Here is a 7,134-nt window from a genome sequence, read left to right as displayed (position 1 = left end):
AAACAAACCCAAAAGAATAATCCTGGACCCCCAGGGATTGTCTGGGCTTCGTTTCCACTCGTCTGTAATTTCTGAGAGAAAATGACTTCATTGTCAACCCTGATCACTGTCCTTCTCCAGTGACAAATACCAAGCGAGGACCACACCCCAGTGTCATCTCGGACATTAGTCCTTGGTTCCAGTTTTCCTTCCACCTTGAACTTTCTCAGACCTGCTGATACCCAGCACCTTCTTTCTTGGAGAGACTGTGTTGGGGACAGGAGGCAGAGCACTGGATTTGGAGTTATAAGATTTGAATTCAAGTCACTGTGCGAGCTTTGGCATTGCCCCTCTGAATTTCATTTCTATAGAGGCAATAATCTTATTTACTTTATAAAACCACATTATGTTATGCTCACATGATATCATATGTGAATTCTTGTTTGTAAATCACAGAGTACTTTCTAAACCTCAGATCCCATAGGTTGGTGTGTAACTTTTATAGCACAGGCTAAACACAGACAGACAGACACACACACACACACATATTTTTGAGACAAAGTCTTGCTCCTTTGCCCAAGCTGGAATGCAGTGGTTCAATCATAGCTCACAGCAGCCTCAACCTCCCAAGCTCAAGTGATCCTCCTACCTTACCCCTTACCCTCCTGACTAGCTGGGACTACAGACACATGTCACCATACCCAGCTAATTGTTTTTGATATTTTTATTTTTGTAGAGGTGGGGTCTCACTATGTTGCCCAGGCTGGTCTTGAACTCCTGAGCTCAAGCAATCCTCCCACCTTGACCTCCCAAAGTGAACACAGGTTATATTAGATCAGAATTATTTGTTTCTATGCACATCTCTCGACAGCCTGGGAGCTCCTTGAGGCAGGGCTCTATTAATCTTCTTTTTTTTTTCTTTTTTTTTTGAGATGGAGTCTCGCTCTGTTGCCCAGGCTGGAGTGCAGTGGTGTGATCTCAGCTCACTGCAAGCTCTGCCTCCTGGGTTCATGCCATTCTGCCTCAGCCTCCTGAGTAGCTGGGACTACAGGCACCCGCCACCAAGCCCGGCTAATTTTTTTGTGTTTTTAGTAGAGACGGGGTTTCACCGTGTTAGCCAGGATGGTTTTGATCTCCTGACCACATGATCCACCTGCCTCGGCCTCCCAAAGTGCTGGGATTACAGGTGTGAACCACCGCGCCTGGCTGGGTCTATTAATCGTTGAACCCCTGAGTGCTTGATTTCAGGCCCAAGAAATATTTATAAAAATAATGATTATCATACTAAAACATCCTGCATTTATTGTATGTCCAGCACTGTTCTAATGTATTGATTCATTTAATTCTTACACCACCCCCAGAACATATTGCTATTGTGAAATTACATATAATAGGTGCCCAGTAGACATCTATAAAATAGTGGAGGGCAGCACTTCTCCAACTTCAACATGCACAGGAACTATCTGGGAATCTTGATCTTGTTAAAATACACATCCTGGCTGGCAGCGGAGGTTCATGCCTATAATCCCAGCACTTTGGGAGACTGAGGCAGGAGGATTGCCTGAGCCCAGGAGTTGGAAACCAACCTGGGTAACATAGTGAGACCCTGTCTCTACAGAAAGGATGGCTAATTTTAAACTTTTTGTAAAGACAGGATCTCACTGTGTTACCCAGGCTGATCTATTAGCTAGATGTGGTGGCACGCATCTGTAGTCCCAGCTACTCTGGAGGCTTAGGTGGGAGGACTGCCTGAGTCTAGGAGGTAGAGGCTGCAGTGAGCTGTGATTGCACCACTGCACTCCAGCCTGGGTGACAGAGCAAGACCCTGTCTCCAAAAAAACCCCAAGGCCCCCAAAACAACACACCATGACAGTGCAGGCCCTGAGTGGAGTCCTGTATTTTCAACAAGCTCTCAGGTGATGCTGTGGTCAGCAGACACTATCAAAGATCTAGATCATTTAACATTTTCTCAAATAGAAAAACCTCCAGTCCCCTGTGGGACAGAGGCAGGGGTGGGAAGCACACTGGGAAAAATAACTCACCTCTTACTTTGGAAGTGAGAGGATTACAGACCCTCAGGACTGACATTCTTTGAGGGGACAGGGAAGTCAGTCCACCAAAGGCAGCTTTTCAAGTCTCGTTGGAACAGCCTGTTCTCGCAGTCTGCAGGAAAGAAACAGGGCAAACATTTTCCAACATTAGGAACAGAGCTTCGGACTGGGGCCACGTGTCTGGGCTTAACACGGTGCCTGGCAACAGCTGCCAAATCACCTGGGGTCTCCCATCCAGCTGGGGCTAGGAGCCCTTCCTAAGGCAGCACCGGCACAGGTGGAACTGAGGCCAGCTCCCCTAGAGGGTGGATGGCTGCCCAAGGGCAGTGGAAGGGGGTGTGCAGATGAAACGTGGCCTTCGAGTCAGACAGAGCTGGCTTCAAATGCAGCTTTGCCACTTACTAGCGGTATAACCAGAGGCTAGTTACTTCTCCTTGCAGTTTTGTTTTCTCATTGCAGCCCGGAAATAATACCAACCACACGGGTTTGGCTAGGGAATGGAAACCCCTGGAGAACTTCAAACAGAGCTACTTTAATACAGGGAATTGGTTACACGAGTGAGGGCAGAGCTTGGAGGCCAAGTGGGGGAGGGCGAGGCAATCCAGAGACCAGCAGGAACACAACTGTGAGCTGGGGGGCTGCAGGGAGGAGGTGGTGTTACTGAAGCCCAGGTCATCAGGTGGGGGCTCGACCCACAGGGGGCTGGTCCAGTGGCCACACACAGCTCTTGCCGGGCTGCAATCTGAGGCAGAGAGGGAGGAGGAGAAATAGCTCAGCTTCTCCCTGTCTCTCACCCTCCAGTCTCCCACCACTGCCTCCATTGGCCGGACCCACCCAGCAGGAAGCTGGGAAACGCGAGTGGCAGGGGAAGTGACTGACGGCCAGTAGGCTCAGGACCTGCACATGGCTCAAGGCCGCAGTGGGAAGGCTTGTGTAAGGCGTCTGTAGCACATTGCTGGGCTCATCGACAAAGCAGGTGCCCTTTCCTGTGCCCTGGAAACAGCCAGCCTCCCTGGGTTAACCGTGTCTTCTGTGATGACGTTTTGGCCATCAGTGGTTTCTTTCTCTACATCCCTGTGTGTTGGGAACTCCAGGCTCTGTAACTCAATTGACTTCTTTTCCTCTGGCCTTTTGGGATCCTGGGACGTGTAGGGGAGGGTTCTTCCAACCAAAAGACCACCAGGGGCCAGGGGAAGTGGCTGAGGCTGAATGCAGGGACACCGGCAAAGGGTGAGGGCCTGGACAGGCCAGACTGTGTTGTCTGTTCCTTGGTTTGTTTGTTCGTTCATTCGTTCGTTCATTCATTCATTCATTCATCTCTTAACAATCAGCTATTGATCAAGAACCACACTAGATGCTAGGACTGCAGATGGTGTCCCAGTCTGGTGGGTAAGACATGCTTGTAAATTTCAGTCAGGGCTATTTTGGTTGTAATAAGTAGAAACCCATTCAAAAAATGCAAGTGAGAAGGAGTTTTCTTGAAAGGGATTAGGGAATCTGATGGAGTTAATTGAGGACGTGCAGGTAGGCCTCACGCGAACTGTCCTCGTCTTCTCTGCCTCTCTGAGCTCCACCCACCTCTGCAAACCAGATCACATGTTGTTTCTGCTCCCCTAACTTCTGCGTGACTTTTGACTGCACAGGTTGTCAACTGGGTCAGACCACGACTCCTTGAGACCACGTAAGTCCAGTGCATTCTTACCAATTCACTAAAATTGGTGGCCCTTTAGGTTAAATTATTGAGAGAACTTAACCCGATTAGCTCACTTGAGTCAGACTTCCTGTCCCATCAGGGTGGCCGGAACGGGCCAGGTAGTGGGGACAGGGGAAGGGTCTTACAGCTTGCCCTTTGGAGAAGCAGGATCTGAGAAGAGAGTTATGGGCAGGGCAGGCAATGAAACATGTTTCCTGCTGGAAATAATTGCAAGTCTGGCCTAAGGGGAAAATTGTTTCAAAAAAGCATTTAAAATAATAATAGTGACCATTTATCAAGACTTTATGTGTCAGACACTGGAAAGTGCTTTTTATATATTTACCTCTTTTAGCCCTCAGAAGTCATTATTATTATTATTATTATTATTATTATCATCCCCATTTGCCGATTTTACAGATGAGGAAGCTGAGATGTAGAAGGTTAGATAAGGTTGCCTCGAGTCAGATGGTGGAGGTAGCAGCAGCGGCACAAAACTGTCACTTTGGCAATTTTGTTCCAAACTTGGAACAATACAGAGAAGCTAGCATGGCCCTGTGCAAACATGACACACAAATTTGTGAAGCATTCCATATATTTTAAAAATTTTCTTAAAAAAATTTCTTGGCTGGGCGTGGTGGTTTATGCCTGTAAGCCCAGCACTTTGGGAGGCCGAGGCAGGTGAATCACGAGGTCAGGAGTTCAAGACCAGCCTGGCCAACATGATGAAATCCCATCTCTACAAAAAATACAAAATTTAGCCAGGCGTGGGCGCGCCTGTAATCCCAGCTACTCCGGAGGCTGAGGCAGGAGGAGAGTTGCTTGAATCCAGGAGGCCAAGGTTGCAGTGAGCCAAGATCATACCACTGCACTCCAGCTTGGGTGACAGAGCAAGACTCCCATCTCGAAAAAAAAAAAAAAATCTCGTCTCTGAGCCATGTGCCCTAGTCCTGTGCTTGGCAGCTTCCGCGGAGAGCAGAAGCCGGCTTTCAGGCCGTTTTCTCCCCCACGACCTCCAGAAACGCTCTCCAGACAGACATTTTCCTTTCCTGTGGCTGCAGAGATCACCAGCCGCCTTTGGCAGGACCTCTCTCTCCCTTTCCCTCCTTTTGTTAAAGGATTTCAGGCGCACGGACTTGGGGGGCTGATGTCCCTCATTTGATGGCTCGCTGTCACCACCCATCTGGACTCGAATCCTCTTTTGAGATTATCGTGGTTGTGTCTTTCTCCTTTCTCCAGGTCTAATCCTAGTCCCCTCCCCCATAGGCATCCGCTCCAGGGTAAACAACACAGGTTCTTCCAATTTCCTTTGTGTGTTGTTCATTCGTATATGTCATGTTTGGAAAGTGTATGTGTTAGGGGTTTTTCAGGGGGGATGTTATTTTTAATTTTGTAAGGTCATAAATAACTCTTTCTTTTTTTTTTTTTTTTACTTTTAAATAAACTATATTTTAGGTTAGAATTGGAATTACAGAGATGTTGTAAAGATACTGCAGGGAGTTCCTAGATGCCTCGTTCTCACTGCTGCCTATTAACATGTCATAGGGTACATTTGTCAAAATTGATGAACCAATATTGATATATTATTAGTAACTCATCTATACTTTTTCAGATTTCCTTAGTTTTTTGTTGTTGTTGTCGTTGTTTTCTGAGACAGGGTCTCACTCCGTCACCCAGGCTGGAGTGCAGTGGCACAGTCATGGCTCACTGCAGCCTCCACCTCCCCGGACTCAGGTGATCCCCACCACCTCAGCCTCCCGAGTAGATGGGACTGCAGGTTTGAGCCACCACGAATGGCTATTTTCTTTTTTTTTTTTGGTAGAGATGGGGTTTTGCCATGTTGCCCAGGCTAGCCTGGAACTCCTGGGCTCAGGAGATCCCCCGCCTGCCTCGGCCTCCCACAGTGCTGGGATTACAGGTGTTGAGCCAGCACACCTGGCCTTATTTTCTTCGTTTTTACCTGGCGTCCTTGTTCTGTTCTAGGATCTCATCTAGGAGACATTACGTTTACTCCTGATGCGCCTCTGCTGGGACAGTTCTCAGGCTTTCCTTGTTTTTTGATGATCTTGACAGTTTTGAGGAGTACTGGTCAGGTGTTTTGTAGAATGTTTCTCAGCTGGGATTGGTCTGGTGATTCTTTCACGGTTAGACTGGGATTATGGGTTTGTGAACGCGAGACCACAGAGGTGCAGCACTATTTTCATTACATCATGTTGAGGCCCCCCTTGGCTGGCAGTTACATCACTCCTGTCTCTGCCTCTGTGGTCACACCCCTCCTCCTCTTCTCTCTGTCAAATCACCCTGTATCTCTCTTCTAAGGATACTTGCATTGGATTTACGGCCTACCCAGGTAATTCAGGATGATCTCATTTCAAGGTCTTTTTTCTTTTTTTTTAGTTTCTAAAAATTTTTATTAATACATAATGCTTGTACTTATTTATTGTATACATGTGATATTTTGATACATGCATAGAATGTGTAATGGTAAAATCAGGGTATTTAGGACATCTATTGCTTTGAAAATTTATCATTTCTTTGTACTGGGGACATTTCAAATCTTCTAGCTTTTTTTTAAAATTTTTTTTTTATTATACTTTAACTCAATCTTCTACAAAGACCCTTTTTTCCAAATAAGATCACATTGACAGAATCCAGGAATTTGGATGTGGACTTCCTTCTTTTTTGAGACAATGTCTCACTCTGTTGCCCATGCTGGAGTGCAGTGGTGCCATCTCTGCTTACTGTATCTCTGCCTCTGGGTTCAAATGATTCTTCTGCTTCAGCCTCTGGAATAGCTGGGATTACAGGTGTGAGCCACTACGCCTGGCTAATTTTTGTATTTTTAGTAGAGACAGGGTTCTGCCATGTTGGCCTGGATGGTCTCAAACCCCTGGCCTCCAGCAATCTGCCCGCCTTGGCCTCCCAAGGTGCTGAGATTACAGGCATGAGCCACCGCCCCTGGCCTTGATTTACCTTTTTGAGGGCCACCATTCAACCCGCTATACCCACATGTCAATTTTGTCTTTCATGAATTGTGCTTTTGGTGTATCTTAAAACTCATCGCTAAACCTAAGGTCATGCATATTTTCTCCTAGGTTTTCGTCTACAAGTTTCATAGTTTTGCATTTTACATTTAGATTTGTGATTCATTTTGAGTACATTTTGTGTAAGGTGTAAGGTCTGTGGCTCGGTTCATTTTTTTTTCATATGAATATCTCTTTGATCCAGCCCTTTTTGTCGGAAAGACAATTATCTCTTCATTGAATTGCCTTTGTGCCTTTGTAAAAAATCAGTTGAATACAGTTTTCTATTATCTGTGTTCTCTTCTGTTCCATGGATCTATGTTTCTATTCTTTCACCAATTTCAGCAATCTCGATTGTTGTAGTCTTATAGTAAGTCTTAGATTGGGTAAT

General features: G+C 46.3%; 1 non-coding gene across 1 annotated transcript; it reads left to right on the top strand.

Annotated features, from left to right (window-relative positions):
- The first annotated feature begins 4,215 nt into the window (after positions 1–4,215).
- Positions 4,216–4,320, top strand: LOC115832569. Its single transcript, XR_004028099.1, has one exon. It is a non-coding gene; the product is annotated as a U6 spliceosomal RNA (small nuclear RNA).
- The last annotated feature ends 2,814 nt before the right edge of the window (positions 4,321–7,134 follow it).

The sequence above is a fragment of the Nomascus leucogenys genome, chromosome 22a, assembly GCF_006542625.1.
Source record: "Nomascus leucogenys isolate Asia chromosome 22a, Asia_NLE_v1, whole genome shotgun sequence".
NCBI classification, from domain to species: Eukaryota; Metazoa; Chordata; class Mammalia; order Primates; family Hylobatidae; genus Nomascus; species Nomascus leucogenys.
This window is presented reverse-complemented; position numbering and strand designations above follow the sequence as displayed.